The sequence below is a fragment of the Drosophila obscura genome, unplaced genomic scaffold, assembly GCF_018151105.1.
Source record: "Drosophila obscura isolate BZ-5 IFL unplaced genomic scaffold, ASM1815110v1 contig_208, whole genome shotgun sequence".
Classification (NCBI taxonomy): domain Eukaryota; kingdom Metazoa; phylum Arthropoda; class Insecta; order Diptera; family Drosophilidae; genus Drosophila; species Drosophila obscura.
This window is the reverse complement of record NW_024542799.1, coordinates 2487501-2510085: the sequence shown is the minus strand read 5'-3', so window position 1 is coordinate 2510085 and position 22585 is coordinate 2487501. Positions and strand designations below refer to the sequence as shown.

Sequence of the window (22585 nt, the reverse complement as noted above, 5' to 3'; positions counted from 1 at the left end):
TCATTTTCGTGTGGTTATTCGGAGCAGCAACAAATTGCATTAAAATAACCCAATAAAAAGTATGCATAGGATTATTATTTATGCATTTGTTTATTCAATTAATGGACTGATTGCTGTAACTTCTGACCCTTGTGCTGAAGGGAGTTGTAGTACATTCACTTTTGCCTTAAAGCCAATTTCAATGCTGGCACCAGAAACATATTCCTCTGTCCCCTTGTGTGGCAATTGCAGCACCAATTAAAGGCCGAACAAATTAATTGATACCAAGACAACAGGAGAAACGAGAGAAGGAATATATTCTGCATCCAGCTGGTATCTGTTGCTAGAGGGGTTCTGTTCTCGTATCTTCCATCTTCTCTGTTCCATTCATCAGAGTGTAAACATCTTTCATGCATTGGCCGCCTTTACTTTGCCAAAGAGTTTCATGTTCTTGAAAAAGCGTTGGTTGGTGCACTATCATACTCTACCTGCTATCGGGTTGCCTCCTGCCACATCGTGCCTCCTCCTGCCACATCATGCCTCCCCAACTACCATTCTTTCTCCTGCGCTTTTTTTGCTTCCACTTTCATCCTTTTATCATTCTTCGTTCTTCCTAGTGAAGATTTCGCACAGATTCCATTTCGTTTGCATTTGTTCGACTGTGGCACACACGCCCCAAACCATCTGCCGCTGCCTTCTATCTGGCTGCCACTCCTTGTGGCAAACCTTCTGCCATTTATTAAGAGGCAACTATCAGTTTCGCCTGCAACGCGCTGGCTGCGAACGGTGTAAAATACTTTTCCAAAAACTTTTCCCTAAACTAACAGAATGGCAAAGGGTCGGCCAGGGTCATCAGACAAGGGTATGTAGTGGAGGATTGGAGAAGCAGTGAGGAGGGTCAGTTTTGTGTCTTACGCTCGAACTTTCGCTTGCATGCACTTTTCGCACACTTTCCACAGTTTTCGCTGCTTGCAACCGCCACTGCTTGCTGCTTGCTGCCTGCTGCTGCTGCCGCCGCCGTTTGACGGTCAAAAGTCAACTCGAAGTTGAGTTCACTTCAAGTTGAATTTGTTTGCAAGGGGCCAAGTGGGGGTCAGAACTCGAAAGAGGAGAGCAGCAAGGAGCAGCAGCAGCAGGAGTTAGTGGCAGTTGAGTGTGGAGTGTGTTGCATGGTCTTCTGCGAGTGATTCATTACTTTGATTCTTTGACTTCTATTCATTTAAGTTTGTTCTTGTGGCCACTGTGCCACATTGTCCGACCGACCTACTCCTCCTACTTCTCCCATTGCGTGCCATTCTCTGTGTGTGTGTGTGTATGTGTGTGTGCTTTCGCTTTCCTTTTCTTGATGCCAAAAATGTTGTTTAAAACAAGCAGAAATTCCCAGACAAATTATGACTCAATTTTTTGGGTATTTTTATGCTTATTTTATGCTTCAAACCACTCAAAAAAAAAGGGAGAAATCTGCAGAAAATATGTTTTAATATAAGTTTCATTCCATGCCACCAAACGGGGTGGGGGTACAGAGGCAGGCACAAGTTTCATGGTAGTCTAATAATATTAAGCGTATGGCATAAATATTTAAATTTCATTGTCACTCAGGCACTCGCAGGCCCGTACAGGCACCGTACTCCCCCACAGCATTCTTTATGCAAATACAGCCCCAAAAATTTATATGCTTTTGTCATGCCACAGATACTACCAGTCGTCGTACCACATGCGGTGGCACTGGGAAAAATATTAACAATTTGTGGATACCCTTTGGCATGTTGAGGCTGAATTTTGTTTAGCCGAAAAGGATATTTCATCTTCGAGGTTTTCTTCATTTGTAGCTTGAACTTTTCCATCATTTTGTGGGCAACTTGCCTTTTGCTTTTGTTTGGAACTTTTCTTCATTTTGTTTTGGCAAAAACAAAAGGCTTCTTGGGGGCTCGAAATGAAAACATCAAATGGTTTGTTATGCCTGCGCTCCAGGTGCCACTGTAGCCCTATTGCTGCTACTGGCACTGCCACTGCCCTGCCCCTGTCTGGCTGATAACTTGGCAACTCTTCAAACGCTCAAATTATACCACCCAGACGCGGACGCCAATGAGGACTCGGACGAGGACGACGACCGCCAAATGACGATTTTGGTGAGGACAAACAAAAAACACAGAACCAGACCCAGACACAAACAGCAATTGCTGTGGCACCTCACGTTCACGTTGCGACATGCCAAAAAGATCGAAAGTAGGCAACCAACAACATCAATAGAGGGGTGGTGGGTGGCATACCCACTCATATAGTACAGCTGTGTGGGCAGAGAGGGCCCCAAATAACGGCGTCGGCGGCAAAAAGAAATGAACTGAAATAAATTGTACGTTTCCTGAGCAATTTCCATGCGCTGGCTACTGGCTATTGCCCACTGCCTCTCCTTCTATACTTGCCAACCATGCCTCTGCTGTTGCTGCTGCTGCTGCTGCCACTGGCAGTGACATTAAATAAAACGTCAGGCACAACAATGCTAAAAGTGCCGGCAATCAAATAAATTCAAACGTGACCAAAAATATCCAACATATTCGAGTATTATCCACTCTGGCCGCCCACCCCCCAGTGCCCCAAGTGGTGGCATTGTGCAGTTCTCTGCGTTGGGTCATAAATTTTGCCTCCCCCTCCCTGCCCAACAGGAATGTCCCCACACATTTGACCAGCGCTTAGGCAACATCATCATCAACAACAATCGGGCGGCGTCTAGACGCAATCGCTGGACGCCAACACCAACAATACAACACTGCCACAGTGCCCATACTGCTACTGCCACTTGCCATACAACAGCAACAAAAACAACAACATCAGGAACATCAGCAGCAATAGCATTCTAGGGTGTAATCATAATAGAAATATTACTACTGTTTGGCAGGCAGAAGGTTACGCCACAAGCGGACTTTTCTTTGAGCTATCGATGCGGAGGGATACTGATGGAAAATATAGAAATTATAGAGGAAATTCGCTTCCATACATAACGAGAATAAATATTAAAAATATTCTAACTCCTTCTAAAAACGTATCGTTTGGAATTGATAATATTGTTGTTTTTATTATTAATGACATATATATATAAAATTACTATAAAATCATCGATTGTCATTGAATATACTAAAAGGAAAATATAGAAGTTTAGTGGGTAAGTGGGGTGAGGAAGAGAGAACTTTTAGGGGTCTAGAATACTCAATGAAATGGAGGGATTTACTTTCGCTACAGCAGATAAGCCACGCACTCCGAGTGACTGGCACAAAAAGTTGCATCAATTTGAACACCACACATACACAAAAGCATTGTTCTTGTTTGACTTTTCCGAGTGATTCATTATTTAAATCTGCAAAAATGTAATTAACCATCAATATGCCATTGACAACACGGGTTTTTTATAGGAATTTGTTCCCTTGAAAAAAACCTTTAAAAGGGAAATCGATATGCATTTTTTTCCCCACCTACAAAGAGTAAATCTATGGCCATTTTTTGCACCGTCTGTTTGGCAATGACAAAGCGATTGACACTAAATAAAGAGTAAAGAAACAGACTTTTGGGCAACAAAATCAGGTAAAACGCAGACATATGAATGAGGGAAAAATGGGTTTATTAACAACCGATTTTTTGGGCACACCTATCTGTGGCAGAGATAAAAGTAAAAGATAAAATGAGAGGGCAGCTTGCATTTTAATTGAATAAAATAATATTTACCCTGCTAATGGCTTCTGCAGCACTGCAGCAGCAACCTTGCAACTAGAGCAACAGCTTTGGACAATTACCGCTTCAAATCTGTGATTCATTCCGTGCCGGCACTCGCTTCGTGCGGCTTTATCCCTTACAATAATACCAACACACTGATGGAAGAGGAGTACCGTATCCCACAGGACAAGAGAGTCCACAGGACAGAATAGGAGAGGATACGTCCCTCGACAGAATAGGGACAGCAGGACTCCCACGACCGCAGGAGCCACTGTGCCAAGCGTCGACCGAAAAACCAAAAACCATACAAACCCGTGCTGTGGGTGGATGGGTGTGGCAGTGCCGTCCATCGTTTCACCGATAAAACGACGGATTAAACGCTAAAAGCAAGGATTTAATCTCTATAAATGTCATTCCACAGACACAACTTAAGCAGCGGCAAGCCCTGTGGCAGACATTGCAAGCTTTTGTTGCACGCGGGACTGTATACATTAGACAGCAAGAAGGGAAAAGAGCAAGGGACGGGTGGCAAGGAGCAGTGGCTGTGGCAGGTGCCGCCTCTTGGCTGTCAGCAAATTATATTTTGTATCTATGATAAAAATCATTTAATGACAAGACGCGCGGCGCCACAATTAAGGCATTTAATTTAAATGAGATTAATCATAATTACTAGACAACGCAACCAAAAGAGATAGAAGAGAGAGACAGGGTGGAGAAGGGAGAATGGAGAGAGGCGAAAAGGGAGGAGAGAATGTGGACAGACAGTGGACAAAGAGTGTGGGTAAGTGGGGGCCTTCTGTGGCAAGTGGCTTTTGATTCTTGACTTGTTTTTTTATGGCATTTTTTCCTCCTCTCTGGGCGTCTGTGGTATGGCATGGAACTGCCACTGGCACTGATTGACATTTCGCTGCTGCTGCTCTTGCTGCCGCTGCTGCTGCGGCCTGTGGCGACGCCTGCCTCATGTGTAAGCCCGCCTGCGGCACTTGATATTTGCTTCGAGAGTGCAGCCGAGAGTTAATTTAAACACGAAGCCACACAGCAAATTAACCTAATACCAGTGCGCTGCGGCTCTGGGTTTTTGCATTAAATGGAAGCGGCAATAGCAGGCAGGCAACATCAAGTGGCATGTGGCATGCCTTGTAGAGTACACGGGGAAACTGAGTACCGCAAGGTTTCTGAGAGTCCCCTAACCTCAAGACAGGGAAATAATTATGAGGCAATAGGTGTTGATTTGCAATATAAATTTACCCATGATGGAACAATTTAATTCTAGTAGAAGATTTTGATTAAGTACTGGAACTACTGAAATTAACAGAAAACAGTTAACAGAATCTATAGTGTCTAAAACCTCTTTGAAAATAATTAAAATAATTTGTAAATAAATATCCCGAAATTATAATTCTTTCCATGGTGGATAAAACAAGCGAGCTGCGTTAAGACTGTTTAAATATTTGTTAAATTAGCTCTTTGGTATGCCCACTGATTGCCATTCTACGAGTATGATGAGAAATGAGGTAACCATCAATAAACTTCTGATGAGTTAGGGTATGGCACATTCAACCTGTATTCAGGCTTTTGTTTCAGCAGCTCGTTGGCTTTTGCTGCTGCTACTGCTGTTGTCGTTTCAGTTGTTCCCCTGATGCTGCCCCGTGCAGCTGCTGTGAATGCAATTTATGAAAAATAATTTAAATATCAAAAGGCTTTCGTTTTAATTACGCGCAAGACAAAAGGCAAATTCCAAAACCAAAAAGGAAACGTCAGTTGTCAGTAAAGTGCGGGGTCGCACATCCAGTGCTCGCAGTTTTCGCAGTTCTCTGGCATCTCTCTTGCTGCTGTTGCTTCTTTAATGGCAGGCGACGACTACGACGACGCCGCCATTTCCATGCCCGTTGCGTTTAAATAATTAATTAAGATTGATGCAGACTCATTTGTCTTTTGCTGCGATGCCAAGGACGAGGCTCCTGCCTCTACCGCCCCCATCCAGGATGTGCTTTGCATTCTGCTATTCAATTTATGTTTTTGCTGCCGCCGCCGCCGCTTCTGCTGTTGCTGCTGCTGTTGGTGTTTTCCTTCTCCTCTGTATATCGAAAGATTTTGCATTAGTTTGCATTAAAATTTCACTTTGTTGTTGCCACCCCCCCACAAAAAGGAGGTAGCGCTGCCGCAGGAGCAGGAACAACAGCCCCCGCGCCATAAATTTCGCTCTTTTGGCCCACAGACAAAGTTGCATTTGGCTGTAATTACAATGTAATGCTCGGATCCGGACCATTGCACTTGCACTGGCGGGTGGGTGTGTGTGTGTGTGTGTGTGTGTGTGTGGGGCATGGCATTTTGCTTGGTAAGCATGCATGCAGAGGGAGAAAGAGAGAAGAGTCGCCTGTGCTGCCTGCCAAATCGGCGGATTACAATACAGAAATGGGTTTATAAACAAGCGGCGGCAGATCGGATCCGATGGAGATACTCGTAAAAAATAATTGCAATTGGCTGGAAACTCAATGGGAAACCCAACAACAGAAAGGGTATTTTTGGACAGTTGAAGCCCAACTGAAAGTGTATTTTCTTTTATGAAGAGTTGAAATATTCTACTAGAGTAAAAAGTGCCTCCAGGTAGAACCATTTATTTATTATATATTATATTACTTTATATATTATATTAATTCAAATAATAATATCAGTAAATGACTTAATTCTTTTGGTTTTCTAGTGGAAAAGATATTGAAAATGCATCTACCAATATATTTATTTAAACAATTTTTTACAATTTTTTACAGCATTTCATTGGGGGCTTTCGGTCTCCCTCTCCACTCGCTTTGTGAATATTGTTCTGGGGTCTCTGGATAATTGGCATGAAATCGCGTTGCACTTTTACATGCATTGTGCGTTATGGGCCGTGAGGACTAACTTCTTGATTATTTTTTCACGCCATGAATTTATTTATTCAAATAATCCCATTTGGTGTCCGGTGGCAGTGGCGTGTGGCAGTGGCATATCAAAATTTAAATTTAAATAATAATTAGTGGCGCGAAAATCGCTTTCGATGGTGGAAAATTGCCAAATAACCCACAAATAATGGCAAATAAAAACATAAAATTAAAAAACAAAAGCCCCCCTCACCACCCTGCTGCTCCAGTGTCTACTGTTACTAATGAAAACGAAATTAATTAATTTAAAACAACAATTGGCCGAATGGCATGGTCATTACGTGGCGTGGCAGACACACGTCGTATACGCAATTTGCAGTAGCCATAGCCTACAGCCAGTAACCTCTTACTCCTCTATAGATATCAGCATATATAGTAGATATGTATATATTGCCACCGATTGAATACGCCCACACTTTGAGACGTAGGGCCCCGAGCGGATGGGGGGGTCTGTCATGCATATGCAATTATTTCATAGCAGAGGAAAAACGATTCGCATGGCAAATGTTTGTCGCGTGTAAACAAGCTTTGAGAGAGAGCGCCACTCTAGCACCCACACACACACACACATCTCCTGGCCCCTACTCTGCTGCCACGCCCTATGGCTGCAACATCAGCTTATATTAAAAAACTGGCCAACAAATTGATATTTTGAGCAACGAATCTTACGATACCCTTGCAGGTTCTTTGTTTCTCTGGTAGAAAATACTAGAAAATCATCGAAAATTAAAAAGAAAACCTCGATAAAATTATTTTAAAAAATCATTGGTCTTTGAATTAAAATTATATAAATATTAGAAATTGATCAATACATACCAGAAGCATAAAACGATAAAATTAATACAACGTTTCTGACATTTTGGTTGAGCTTTCATCACAAAAACTGTATTCGTTCATTGATGTGAAACTTTTCTTTTAACTTTTCTTTCTCGGTTCCAAAAAGCTTGATATAATCATTATATCCACATTAAAATTATAGAGAAACCTCTAGCAAAAGTTGGGCAAACATAGCGTTGGAGCAGAGGCAAAAAAATTGTTGCATATTTTTTCGGGTGGCACCAGCACCCAGGCGATGCCATCGCGATGGCAGGTAAAAGACCAAAAGACCACGTACTTAGCCTGATTTACACGTTGCCATGGCAAGGCAGATTGGAGGAGGAGCTATCCAAAAAAGGGGCCATGAGAAGGAGGCATGAGCAGGAGTCAAATTTGCATCACAAATGTGTCTTTTTCAGGTTGCTTGACTTTGCATAACCCCTTTCTCTTCATTCTCTGTGTGTGGGATACACAGCTGAGTGGCACGGCGGCAGCGGGGGAGGCGGGGTGTGCAGAAGGGATGACTTCATTTCATATTTTTCTCGGGAAACATTTGCGTAACGATTTGCATTACAAAGAGTTGTACTTTTTGCCGTACCCGACCTCCCCCGCACGTGTATCTAATGGGAAGACTCTACACTGTCCGCCCCTCACTTGTTTTTTCCCTTATCAAGTTGACTAATTAACAAACATTTTGAAACTCAGCAGCCTCTCTGCCTGTTAAGAGCTTTGCTCTCCTTTCGGTTAAAAGGTTGTTCGGGGAATTCAGCTGCCAGACATAAATTTATCGAAGAAAAACATTTTATGATACAATTTTCTTATCATATTGCATTTCCAATCGATTCAGGCAATCCTTTGATTTATTTGGGTTTTAGGTTTCTGTTTGGATTGGTTTGTTGTTTACTAAATTTGTTTGGCATTTTTAAAATCAATTGCAAATACAAGCAGAACAAATCCTGGCAGAGCACTCATCAGGCAAACACAAACACCCACACACACCGTTCAGATTCTCAAATTCAAAATTCAAATTCAAAAAAAGACATTCAGAATGAAAATAAAGAAGATATTGTTGAACAAAGGCGGCTTGGACTTGAATGTGATTTATTGCAAAGCATATTGCATATTGATATTGCACAAATTGCAATCAAATTCGAATTCAATTCCGGAATGGTAACCAAAACCCAACAAATGAGCCCAGCCCAAAAAATAAGAGATACATAGATGAGCAACAAATTTTGTAAGCTTACCTTCGCACTTTGGGTGTTGTCTTTCAAGCAAATCTGTAAAGAGAAATATTCCTTTATTTTAATTGGTTTGGCTTAGGGAAAGTGGAATGAAATGAACATCCGAATAAATCGATGATCTTTATTCGAGTCTTAGGTAATTATGTTTGGCTTTGTAGTACAATATTACATAGGTTAAAAAAGCACTGAAATACGTAAGGACATGCTTTATTCATGTATTGATTGCTTCTTTCAGACACTGCTTCATTAATCCACTGCTTCATTAATCCACTGCTTGTCTAATCAGTCGCTGACTGTACTTCTAATTGCTATTCAAATTATTCAAATTAACATACACATATTTATGTAGAATGTACAAACATATGTACTTAGATATGTACAATGTACATATATGTACTCCTGTGTCTGTTATGTTTCCATTTCTGTCTGTCTACAGTCTCTAACTGTCCTCGCTTTGTCCCTCTGTCACTCTCTCTCTCTATCTGTGCCTCGTATTTATTCAGCACACACTCTCAACACACACATACACAGCCACACACACACACACACTTGAACACGCGTTTCATTTGTTTAGACGGTGTCCAATCGTCTATGCATCGAAATCGAATCGTATATTTTCCAACATGGCGTCGGATAGCTGAAAGTTTGCCAAAATTGCGCTGGACAGCGGCCCCACCTCCCACACGAAGGGTTAAGTGCTGGCAAGGAGGGGGCAAGTAGGGGGCAAGTAGGGGGACTGTTGCAAGTGGATCAATGAGTGGGAGCTTATCGTATGTATTACACAAATACTTTTGTATATTTTGTACGATTGCAAATTTGTATGTCATTTAAATGTCATCTGACCCCCAAAAAAATCCGGCACTCTCTTTATTTTTTGTTTTGTTTGTATTGAAGCGAGAGAGAAAGAGAGAGTGGGAGAGAGAGCGTGGTGAAGAGTGAAGTGGAAAGCAGTGGATTGTGTGTACAGGTGTTTGACATTCGGCATTCCAATTGCCTTTAACCTGCAAATTGACAATTCAAACACTTTAATGTTGATAGTCCGGTCGATTGTTGTACCAAAAATTACCGCTCATGTCAGTTCCAATTGTTTCTCACTCTTTTTTCTGTCTTTTTAGATGGGATTTTTCAATAAAAAATAAATGAAAAACGTTGTAGTACATGCATGCATGTTGCATTGTGCATTTTTCATTTGATGTATTACCTTTTTAATTGCCATAAAGCATTTTCATGTTGGTCAAAAGCCTGTCCTCAATCTTTGATACACCTTCCCATCCCCCAGCCCCTTTGGATGCGGTAGATACAATAGCTGCATAGATATCCATACACATATACATATGTATCTGTATGTTTATGCATTGTGAACATGCAAAACTAATGGCTGCTAAGGCCAGTTGTATGTGTAAAATGGAACCATCTCTAGAGAGCCATAAAGTTGAATGGAAGCCCCATAATGTTGTCATCGCAGTTGATTAACTTCATTAACATTAGTAATAGTGTGTGTCCAGTGTGCCCCCCCACCACCATAATCATATTAACTAATATTGATTGACTATTGACTCATCCATGCCACCAGTCCATGCCCACGCATCCGTAGCAGGCGGAAAAGTGGACCCATAGGCATGTAATTTTCATCTAACAATAAGTACGAATGTTTACAAGCAATAAAACTACTACATGCCACATGTTTGTTTGTGTGTGTGTGTGTGTGTGTGTGTGTGTGTGCAGCACTCATAATGATATATAGACCGCAAATGCGGCACACATTCACAGCAGAGGACATGGGGCCATGCCACAACCATGCACCACACAAAAGCTTTAATTGTTATTTTAATGATAAAAATGGAGACAAATTACATTTCCCCTGCCTCCACGAAAAATATGCCACTGGGAGGGGCGCTTCTGATGGGTGGAACCTTGCGGCAATAGCAATGCCAGAAGCAACAGCCATAAAAACTAATAACAAACAATAGCAACAGTTCATTACGGTTCCGACTGAATGTGCGCGGGGGGTTGGGGGAGGGACATTAGGCCCCATTTTGTCAGCCGAATGGAGTTGATTGGAGTGGTAGGTTCTGCTATCCTATATGTGTGTGTGGGGTCCCAGCTGCGAGGAGACAAACGTAAACGTTGTCTACCTACAAATCGGCTCATTCAGCAGATTTATCGGTTTGCATTAGTCGGGCAAAGAAAATCGATAAAGTGCGGGGGCCTGGGATTAATGGAGAGCACTGAAAGTAGGCAAGGGATAAGTGGAACACAGTTAAGGGATTGCTTAAAGCGGGCTCTTATTTGTAGAAGAGTAAAATATTGCGGAGAGTCCTCGAACTCTTATTTTGCACAGCGAAAAAGATAGATATTCTTTAAGTGGGAACAGTTTTAATAGGAACTGCTTAGCAGGAGGGACATTTAAAGTTGGAACAGTTTTAGTGGGAATAGTTGTGGTGGGATGAGAACAGTATGAAAACAAAAGAAAGCTCTTCTCTCCCTGGCGGCGTTCTAGGCCCGTAGGCGTGGCTCGGGGTTGCATGTCAACGAACCATTTGACAAAATCTAAATAGAATAGTTTAAGTTTTAATTGGCAGCGAAACTGAAAGTTCACGTTCTTGTTATATGCTAAATAAACAGCAAAAAGTCTCGCCCCAAAAATAGAATGCAACGCAAATAGGGAGGTAGGTTGCACCCTGAAGTTAAAAAGAACATCCCATCACATCTCTCTCATGATCCTTTCACTTTAAAAACCATGTAGTTCTCGTTCTCAGTCAGAGTCCAGAGGCCTCCGCCGGAAGAATCGTTGGCCATAAATTTGTTGGCCCAAATGGGAACGAGGTCTCCGGTTCCCGGTACCCGGTCCCCTGGCACTTACGAATTCATTTCAGTGGCGCACTTTATCACCGAAAAACTCACGATATGCGGGAGGATGGTTGGTTCCAGGGTTGGTGAAATAGGGAGGAAGGTTCCCGAAAAATTGAATAAAAATGCACTGCAGTGCAAGGAGAGGGAGGCAAAGGGGAGGCAAGGAATGCTGTAGAGAGCTACGTGCATTTCAAGTGCATATTTTGTTTGATAAATTGTTTGCCACGTTCCAAGTCGAAACAAAATGCGGAAGGGGGTACAGCTTACCCTACCGGCGGCTCCCAGGAATGGGCACCCGGGGAGACACAAATATGGCAGCGACTGAGGCAGAGGCACCAGCCTGGCAAAGTGTATAAACGTGCGGATTCTGGTGGGATCCGATCCGCCCCTCTGCTGCTTAGCTGCTATGCAAAGTAAAAGTCGGGCCCCGGAGGCGGTAAACAACCTGGCGACGACGACGAGACCGAGGACTACGAAATATGAAAGTGTTAAATGGCCAGGGGAAGCGGAGTCCTGTGGTGCTGCCTGGTGACTAGCCTTTTAGCCCCTAGCCCGTGCTGACTGTTGTTTTTTCACTGGTTCTGTTGCTGGTTCTGTTCTGTTGCTCCTGGATCCCTCGTAAGCCCACACACACACACACACACACACTCACACTGCCACCATGATTATATCTGGGTGTGTGTGTGTACGGGGGTGAGCTCATATGTATCTTTGACTGGTGTCTTTTGATATTTTGTTGACAGAATTAGGTCATTGCCTGAGAGCGCCCTCCCAGGCCCAGGGCCCTGCCGCAGATTAACATGCAAAGCAGTCTTTGGGGCAGGCAAAAACCAGCAGAAGAAACAAGTTACAACACAAGTAGAGGGACATTTCGACTTTACGGATACCCTGCTGGAAGAAATAAGAGCGCAATAATGACAAAAGAGAGACTTTCTTATGAGAATTTATAGCAAAAAGAATACTGCAGGCCCATAAACCTATCCCTTACCCCTGTTACTGATGGTAGATCCGCTGCTGAAGCTGAAGCTGACGCAGCCATTGCTGCTGAGCGCAAACACTGTACTGCTTTTTTTTTTATGAGAGATCTGCGTTTCTACTGCGTCTGTTCTTTGCCGCTGCGCTGCTTATAGGCGAACTCGCTCTCTCGCTCTCTGTGCTGCTTCGACTTCATGAACATGTCTGATCATGTCTTCGGTGCAGACTTTGCTTGGTGTGAATGCACGATTCGTTTCACCTGCTTCTCATCACCCGCCATAACTCATCTCGGCGGCAAACGCATACTGCATTAAGGGCCCCTCTCAGCAAAACATACCCTCATTGCCAAACGCTACTTGCTAAATTTACTCCCACACCGACTTCAAAACATACCCTAAAACTCAACATGTAACCAGGTACGGTAACATAAAAGGTCCCCAGTTTCAGAGCCATGGCAACAGCTGTCAAAAGCTTTTTGATGGGAAGAGGCGGCGGGGATTACATACATATTTACACACATACATACATATGTATGTATGTACATTTATTTAAAAAAATGTTTTTCATTAGCAATTCTTTTGTGTGGAGGACTCTGTCCATGAATGTTTTTGAATGTTGAAATGAATGTCCAACCAGAACAAACCTCAGAACAAATCTGTGTGGATCCATGAATTTTAATTGCGAAAACTCACTGGAGAACCTGCCCCTCATGACACACACACACACACACAGACATGGAAAAACCCCTCGAAAATTAGCCATAAACCACATGGGCCACAATTACTATATGGGCCAACCAAATATTTGGAGTGTCCTCTTGGCCACACATTCCCTGCTACGTCCACATGCGCCCCCCTGCTCTCTTCTCTTGATGGCAGATGTAAAAATATTGTGGCAAAAGTGTATGTTGTCAATTTGTGCTTGGGATTTTTCCTAAACAGCAAACCACCAGCAGATGAGCTGCTGATGCTACTGCTGTTGCTGCATATCAAAATATTTGTGGGTATGGAGATACTGTGACAGCTGTCCCTGTCCCTGCACCAGGGACAGGAGAGTGGCAAAACTTTATGAGGCTCTCTGGCCCAAACGGGAATTGGGTCAGACAGACAGGGCAGGAGGCGGGAGGCGGGAGGAATACGAGAGGCAAAAGGGTAACAGTAGCAGGGCGTCTGTTGCAGACTGAGGTTTTCTCCTTTTAATGAGACGCATTTCATAATCAGCGCCATTGCATGACGCCCCCCCCCCATGCCATACACTGCAATTGACGCCCGTCATCGTCATCCGGCTCGTATTTCCGTGTTCCATGCCATAAATTCACACATGCCACGGCGTAGGGGGCACTTGAAGCTCGAGCAACTCGAGCTGCAAACAGCAACTGTGGGATGTCGCGGTCGCTTTTGCTGTTGCTGTCGTGACAGCAGCACCAGCCCGTGTGTGTGTGTGTGTGTGTGTGGGAAAGCCGTGTCATATTAGTAATGTGTGTTGGACGATCCTCCTTTGCGGCCATGGAGTGTTGCATTTCAAGTTGCAGCAGCAGCAGCAACAGCAGCAGCAGAAAAAAAGTAAACCACAACAAGCCAGACTGTTGACTTCATTTGTTACGATTGCTTTGACAATGTTGCTGCATCATTGGATGCCCATTTGTGGCAGAGACACACACTCGAACACGCGCCATCGATTGCCATTGCCCCCGTGTATTACGGATTTTGCATTTTCCAGTGCCCTGAGATTTGCAAACAAAGAACTTTGGCTAACCAAATGAGCATTCGAATTGAAGTGGAAACCAAAAGAGCGTGAAAATCCAAGGAAAATGCATTGGAAAAGTGCTGTGTTTTAGCGGAGTTTCCTGCACATGAATATTTACATTTATTCTGTATTTTCATGACCATTTTGTTGCATGCACAGACCTGAAAAACTTGAACTATTTAATTAATTATTCATTTGATTCAAGGGTGAATAATTTGTACATATTCACGCCCCCACACACAAAGAGTGCGCCTCCGTAAGAGTGTGGAACGACCTGCTCTGTAATTTGTCTAAATTGAATATTACGCATACGCCCCAATTAAACCAATCAAATGACACTTAAAAGCCCCCACAGCAACAAGAGACGCAATAGGGCCAACAAAAGCGTTAAACAGCGCCTAATCAGACCCGAACACACACACACACACACACTCAGCCACTCGAACAAACACAAATACAAACACAAAGAGGGGCTGGTGCTGGTGCTTGGGCAGGGACAGGGCAGCGGCAGGGCACAAAAGGAAAACACTTTCAATGCATTGGCATCGCCTCCGATTCTACCAAAGGCCTTTGGCTCCAAGGCGCTGCGGCCTCGGCTACTACCTGGCGGCACATTATCCACTCTATTAACGCGATTAGTTACACAAATACAAAGGCAACAAAAGCATACAGAAGGCAGAAGGGAGCGAGAGCGGGAGCGGGAGCGGGAGAGAGCACACGCATGGGCCGGAAGTAGGAAATGGCAAAAGGAAACAAACCATCGACGCTCGCGAGGGGGCGAGGGGAGGGGAGTCGACTCTTGTGCTCCTCTCTGTAGGATAACTGGTTTGTCCGACGCCTTAAGGGCGAACTTACTTAGCAAATAAACATTGATTAATTTGTTGACAATCCCACCACACACACACACACACACACACACGCGCAGATACATTTGTATCTGTATCCCCCGTATCTGTAGCTGTAGCTGTGTGGTGCTTGTGCGGCTATTGAGTAATGGCAAATGCCTCATTCAACGCATACCAAATGAAAGCCACAACAGGCATTCAAGGAGAATGCCAGCAGACCCCAAATAAACTTCAATAAATGTTAAAAGGTTATGTATGCGTGAGGTCCACTCCATCTCCCCACCCAATCAGACCCCCCACCACCACCCACCACTGCTTTAGCGACCAGTCGAAGCAGCCGCAGCAGCTTTGACTTAATGGATTCCCTCGCATCGAAGGCACATCACATAAATCTTTGGAGTCCAATAGAGGAACTTTTTTCTCCTTTTTTGCCACCCATTGACAGGTGTCACATGATGCGGTGAGGGGGCAGGAGGATGGGGATTATGCTGATCAACAGTTTGCCTCTTTGACAATTATGGGTTGCTCTCCCTCTCCCTCTTGATTGGTCAACTGGTTGTCTGATTTGTGGCAAAGGGATTACATTCAACAAGGGTGTGTTCGGCCACATCTATCACTGGGTATGTAGTTTCTCTTTGATTGAGGGATTTGTCACAGAAAAAAGTGTTTAAGTAATACAAAAATTAGTCATAAAAAATTTGAGTTTTAGGTTGGTTCTTTGTATATTTTGGCGCGGTGAGTGTGCATCTCATTGGTTAATGGAAGCCGACTCAAAATGGTATTTCAATGCCTCGCTTTTATGGACAGTTGCTGGGCTCTGCAGCACCGCAGAAACCACCCACATTCGGAAAGCAATTTAAATGCTCATTACGGGCTTTAAGCAGCAGCGAAAATTAATTGAATTGCCGTTTTTCCAACCGCAGATACACACACATACAGAGAGACAGAGAGATAGTCTCATTCGAAGGCATTCTGGTGGAGGCCAAGCCGCAGAGCCGCAACCGATACGACACTTGAACAAATACACAACAGACGAGGACGAGGACGTGTACGAGAAACCATGAGGCAGGAGGAAGCAAAGGGGTGGCAGTGGGCCAAGTGGCATGGGCCATGGGCCATGGGGCGCTTAGCTTAAGTTACAGCAACAGCAGCAAAAAGGAACAACAATCGCATCGATTACTCTACTTATTTCATTAAGCTAAAGTTTTGCTGTGCAAATGCAAATTACAGCAAAAAGAAAACAAAAGAAGGGAAGGAAAAGGAAACGTCTCTGATTTGGGGGACACGAATCATAAAATACCCTAAAATATGCAACTTAGCTAAGGCAGGAGACTGTTATAAAAACTGCAAGATAAAACCCTGTCTATATAAAAGTATCTTTAAAAGTTGAGGAAATATTGCGACTATGCAACGAGAATATCCAATTATAGCTTCATTCCATCATACCCTTCATTCGCAAAAGGTATAACAGAACAACAACAAAAAGACAACAAAGGGACACCGACAGAGACAGACAAAGACACAGCAAGAGACAGGAACAGGGACAGGGACAGAGAAACAAAGACAGACAGACAGAGAGACAGACAGGCAAAGTAAAAGACAAAAAGCAAATACAACCAAAGGAGGAGGAGGAGGAGCAGCAGCAGCAGGCAAAAAGCGCAGCAGCACTCAATGCTTACACTCATACACTCACATTCATTCATACAAAAAAACTCACACATTCACACTCGAACTATTCACGAATTGATCCGCTTAGCGTTGATTGCTGGAATTTCATTTAAGGCACACACAAATATACCCACGAGAAAGGGGCAATTCCACCCCACCTTTCCCATTCAACATTCTACATTCCCCATTCCGATTTCCCATTCTTTGGGTCGCTGCCGTTTGTTTGATGTGTCCGAAATGGAATTAACCCATTGAAGCCTGTAACTGTAACTGTGACTCAAGCCTTCCCCCTCTCCACTGCCCAGCACTGTTAAACCATCAATAAAACGAATCAAGCGAATATTTAAACAACTTTTGAGCATTGGACTGCAATTCTGGGTGCCACATGGCACTCAATTACAGCCAGGAAGAACAGCCATGCCTCAGAGCCTCGGAGCACTCCTTGCCACTGCCGTTCCTAGTGCCAAGACGGGGCCTCCTCCAATGGGAAGCCTTAATTTATGTACACACAAAACCCAACCCCGCACAAACATCGAACACTCGACGACCACGACGACAACTGCGATAAATTTAAATACTCATATCCTGTCAGGAGGCGCTCATCTCCCCTCCACTCCGTTCACACTCCCTATAGCCATCCCACTCTCTCACTCTGTGTTTTGCGTGGCGCCTCTAAAGATGCAAACGCCATTCGCCATCCTTCTGGTGGCTCAAAGTGGAAATTACTTTGGGGAAAACCACTTGAAACGCTGCGCTGCGTTGCGTTTATTTAATGGCCTCGGATCCAGCCACTGCCACTGCCACTCCCACTCCCACTCCCCATCCAATGCCGTTGACTTTGGGCCACAGCCTCGGCCTGGTCAGCCATCATCAGTTTCGTCGTTTGGCCAAAAATCTTTCCGCTTTTCGCTGGGCGTTGGTTAAATATTTGATCGCTGCTGCACGAAGCAGGCAGCAGGAGAGCCTTTGGGCGGGGCGGGGGGCGATGATTCAGGTTTATTTGGTCGCCTTTGATAACCAATTAAAAGCAGCATCACAGTCGGATGCCGCCTGAACACCCTTTGACACTTTCAAAGGTAGAAGCAGAGAGACAGGAGGAAGCAGCAGCAGCAGTAGCAGCAGGAGTGGCAGTAGCAGGAGCAGGGAGGCAAAAGGCAGTGTGGCAGCAGAGATTTATGATGCAGGCCATGACACTAAACAGCTTCCGCCATTAAACACGGAACACGAACCATCATATATGCGATGTGGTTGTATCTGTGTGTGTGTGTGTGTGTGTGTTTGTGAGTGTATCTGTGCGTGTGGCATCATAAAACAGCGAAATGTTGGCTCCGGCGTTGCCTGGCGACATCCTAAACTCAACTTAAATATAAATTATGAGCATCTTAAAAAGCCACAAGCGAAAGGATAATTTTCATAAATATGCCAGCCGTGTGTGTGTGTGTGTGTGTGTATATCTGTCTGTGTGTGTTGATTATGTATTTGTATATCTGTTTGTGTTTAGATTTCTGAGCCAGCAGTCGCATCAGTTGGCAGAGAGAAAGAGAGGGAGAGAGAGCGAGAGAGATCTGGGAATGGCTTTTTGGCTGGCAGCCACCACCAGCTTCTAAAGTGCTACATGCTACATGCTGCATGCTACTCTATAGCTGAGCCTCTACTCCTTTTCTATCTCTGCTCCCCCTCTGTGTGTGCATAAACACACAATTAAAAATAATATTTTCAGCGCGGTGGCAATTAATTAGGCACTCGCCGCAGCAGATGCAAATGGAGGATGGTCCACATGTGTGTGTGTGTGTGTGTGTGCGGCATAGAAGCCTCAAAGAAGAGACACTGATTATAGCGACCACGTTCTTTTTTTTTTAGCTTGAAACATAGTCAAGTGTAGGAGGGGTGTGGCTATGAATTAATGGATGCTATTAGCTGTGGTTTAGCCTGCTCTTCGATAATGGATCCTCAGTTAAGTGGCAAGAGCGAAAAGTCAGGTGTGTGGCTGACGCAGTGCCTCCAGGCAAACAAAAAAAACCAACACAGGGCACCATTTTCGGCTGCTTAAAATAATTCAAAAAAATTCTATAAATTCAAAACTGCAGAGGAAATTTCTTTCTGAAGGTAAAACAAAGTAAAAGTCAAGTGAGCGACAATTTTGTTTGTTAATTCTGTCTATAATAATGATTTAGTCATAGTATATGCATTCTAAAATATATAATTCTTATAGCATCTGCCCTGTGAATGACAAATTTAATTTCCTAATCACTTTCTCCAGCAAAATCAATTAAAATAAACCCACTGCAAAGTCTCTTCTAATTCCACTTGTACTCCTATCCCATCGATGCCTCCTCATTTTCTGATTCAAACAGTTCTGTTGGACAAATAGATTTATTATTACAGATACTATCTATCTATTCCCATACATATGTATGCAAGTATGGGTTGTAATTTTCGAATACAAACTAACGGCAGAGTAAGCAATTTCCAGTAGAATTTAAATGCCAGTAGATGTCATTATTTATACGCTAATGTGTTGCCACACAGCAACAAAATGTTAAATTTCGATTTGACCCGACAAAAACAACAACAACAACAGGAACAGGAATCACACTATCAAACCGAGCGGACAAACGTGCGGACAACCCAAAAAAAGTTTTTACGAGCCGCTCAACCAAAACAAAACTTGGGATTTGCATAATATACCAATACACACACACACACACAGATACAGCTTTAAATGTGTGTGTATGTATATATTTGAGTGTGAGTTTAATGGCTGCAACGACAAGCGACAAAACTCAAACTGCGGTTATTTACGTACGCAAAGCTTTTGATGTACTTTATGCGCAAGCAATGAACTTTTAATGCGAGCATTGCCCAAAAAGGAAGAGCAGCAACAGCAGCCATAGTGGGTGAGGGGTAGTAACAGTAAGTGATATATCAGGACTAAGCACTCCCACACACAACCAAAGGGAGATAGAGAGAAAGAGAGGCAGCAAAATGAAAACAGAATAGAAACACAGACAACAAGTCAACAGTAGAGCCAACGAAATTTACTTGTAAGTTTCTTTGCTTACATTTCGCGCATTTGGATTTATGGTTATGGCAGCGGCAGGGCGGCAGAGGAAGAGCAAAAGGAACAGCAGCGTTGCGGAGGAGAAGGTGAGTAGCGCTGCCCAACGCCCTTATGTCTGCATATGGCCAAATAAACAACCGAAACAAAAGCAAAAGCAACAAAGGTAGCTACCAGCCAAGACATGGGATTTGTATATGCGAGAGCTTTTAACCGTTGCTCTTTCTCTCTTTCGCTCCCTTTTGCTGATGATCGAGGGCATGGCTTTGACGCGGATCTGGCTTATGCGATCAGTTATGCTTAACAGTTTTTTAGCTTCAGCTTTTCTTCGTACCCGACATGATTTGATTGTTACTCCAAAAGTACGAAGACGCGTTCCGAAGAGTCCATGAGTACTCTTTGACTTTACGGTTTTCTACGCCCTCTCTTGCCTGCTGATCGATGGAAATCAAAGATTGAAGCACAACTGTATTCGGTATTCGTCTTAAGAATTTTATTGTTACACAAAATATACTAGAATATCAATCAGACAGAAGTCTTGGTTTAAACAAGGGAAAAATAATTAAGTCTGGGGATTTTCAGAGTTGCCTTTTGTCGGGCTCAGTCCTTAGCATCCCCATTAGCTTGTATGCTTCAAATGCAGGGCTCTTGTTAATTACTTGATGGCTTAAGCGTAAAGCGCTTTAGGGCCTGGACACAATTAGCCAACATCACTGCAAACAACGAATGTAAGGTCTAGCCAAAGGTTTAAGCCATAAATGATAACAGGGGGCAACAGCAGTGTGGCGAGTGGCCGCCGAAAGGCTAGAATCGCACCAACGCATGCCGTGTGGCATGCTCCCACTGAACCAACCATAAACCCCCCGCAACGCACGCCACCTTGCACCTACGCAAATTGGGCAAAGCCGCTTATAAAAGGTAAATGCAGGGGCCAAAAAGTAGCACACACAAAGTGCCGCAGAATAAAAATGGAAAACCCAGCGAGAGAAAAAATAAAAGTAGAAGCACCCAACAAGTTGTGGCAAAGTAGCACACACAAAATTTATAAACGAGAAACCAACAAAAAGGAAAGAGTGAGAGAGAGACAGAGACAGAGAGTTTTGGGGTACACGCCCCCTAGACGTAGAAAGAAAGCGTTGCCATGCCTAGAGGAGGTTCTGCTGCTGCTTTATTTCAATTATTATGATGATGACAATATTAAAATGCCCTAAAACTTTGCCACACACACACACAGACCCACACGGCTGCTACCTCTGCCTCTGCCTCTCGAAGGTTTGCTAATTAAAGAACCTAAAAGCAGAGGCAGTGGCAGTGGCAGCCAGTCGGGCAGCTCTCTCTCTATCTACTCGTATAAGCCAAAAGTCCAAAGTCAGAGCCGCCTGCCGTGTTGTTGATAACCCAAACAGGTCCTTGAAGCACACAAATCACATAAATTCCAATTGAGTGCATATTCGGCAGAGAGAGACTAAATGTGGGAAAATATACAAAATTTACTCTGTGCAGTCGACTGCCTGACTGCCTCACTGCCACCCTCTTTGGCACTCTTTTGGGGGCACTCCAGTGCGTATGATTAATTTGCTTAATTTTGTGTATGAGGCACAGAAATCCCACCCGAAACGAAAGGCATCTGCAACGCCTTTAAACGCCTCTTCACGCACACACAGGAAAACTGAAAAGGAAAGGCAGCCACTGTCCCTACCCCAGCCCCAGCCCCAGCCATCCAAGGCTAAGGAAAGGACAAAATCTGTGTAAAAGTTTCCACAGCAAATTCATTAATTAAACAAATTAAGCTAATGGCTGCTGCGGCTTGACGGCTGCCAAAAAGTGTTGCCAGGGAAAATCCAACAAGGTTTTTGCCCCCACCAAAGAACATGATTTAACAGAAAGCGTAGATATTTGTATTTTTCAAGAAAATGCTTCCGTAAATCTTATATTTTTTCAGCAAACGAATTTAGAAAAAGAAATTCGTAAATTTCGCCCAACACATTTTTCCTGAAAGTAAAGGAATTATTTATGCACTTTTCTTTGGCAAAAAAAAAATGCTTTGAAATACATATATATAAATATATATAAAAGCAAAAGGAAAATAAATGGGAAAAATTCAACGAAAATATGTGAAAATTTTGATGTGTGTATGGAAGTCAGGATTATCGTCGCCACACTTGAAGGCGGGGAAAACTTTCTTTTCCAATGGAAACTTTTTTGCTATCGAGAAGGCTGTGCTAAGGACACGCCTCAAGTGTATCCCTTTTGTCTTTAAATGGCATTTAACATCAAGTGCCTCCTCCTCTCCGATTCCCGTCGTCTGTGAAACTTTTGCCAGTCAAAATTTGTGAAAATTAATAGGATTCCGCACTCCCAGTAGCAGTTGTCGTTTATTGAGTGGCGGTGTTGCTGCTACTGCTGCTACTGTGGTTGCCCCACCCTTGCTGAAGTTGCCTTAAAGTTTTGCAGCAGTAGCAGCTTTTGCAAGGCTGGGATGCTGCTTGGATGCTGCTAGAAGCATCATCCACTTTGGAGCAAAACTTATGTCATGCATGAGCATAAATATATGTATAGTGGAAAAATGTATGCCAAAGAGTGTACAGCAGGGGTAGGGGGGTTGGTGGCAGACGCTTTCAAAGATTTATTGTGGTGATTTATTTGCCAGAAGCCCCACAGCAGCAGCTTCCTGTGTATGTCAGTGTGTGTGTGTGTGCGTTTGGGCCATGGCTCGAAGCTTATTTATTTATTCATTTTCTAATTTATTGATGTTTGTCTGACCCAAAGCGTTTT

General features: G+C 43.6%; 1 protein-coding gene across 1 annotated transcript in view; it reads right to left on the bottom strand.

The window, feature by feature from the left end:
• The window catches only part of LOC111064836 (connectin), a 143127-nt gene that overhangs the window by 104583 nt on the left and 15959 nt on the right, over window positions 1-22585 (bottom strand). The window contains exon 2 of the mRNA XM_041594061.1: window positions 8669-8701. The gene's annotated coding sequence lies outside the window, so the exon portion shown is untranslated. The remainder of the gene's footprint in view (window positions 1-8668; window positions 8702-22585) is intronic.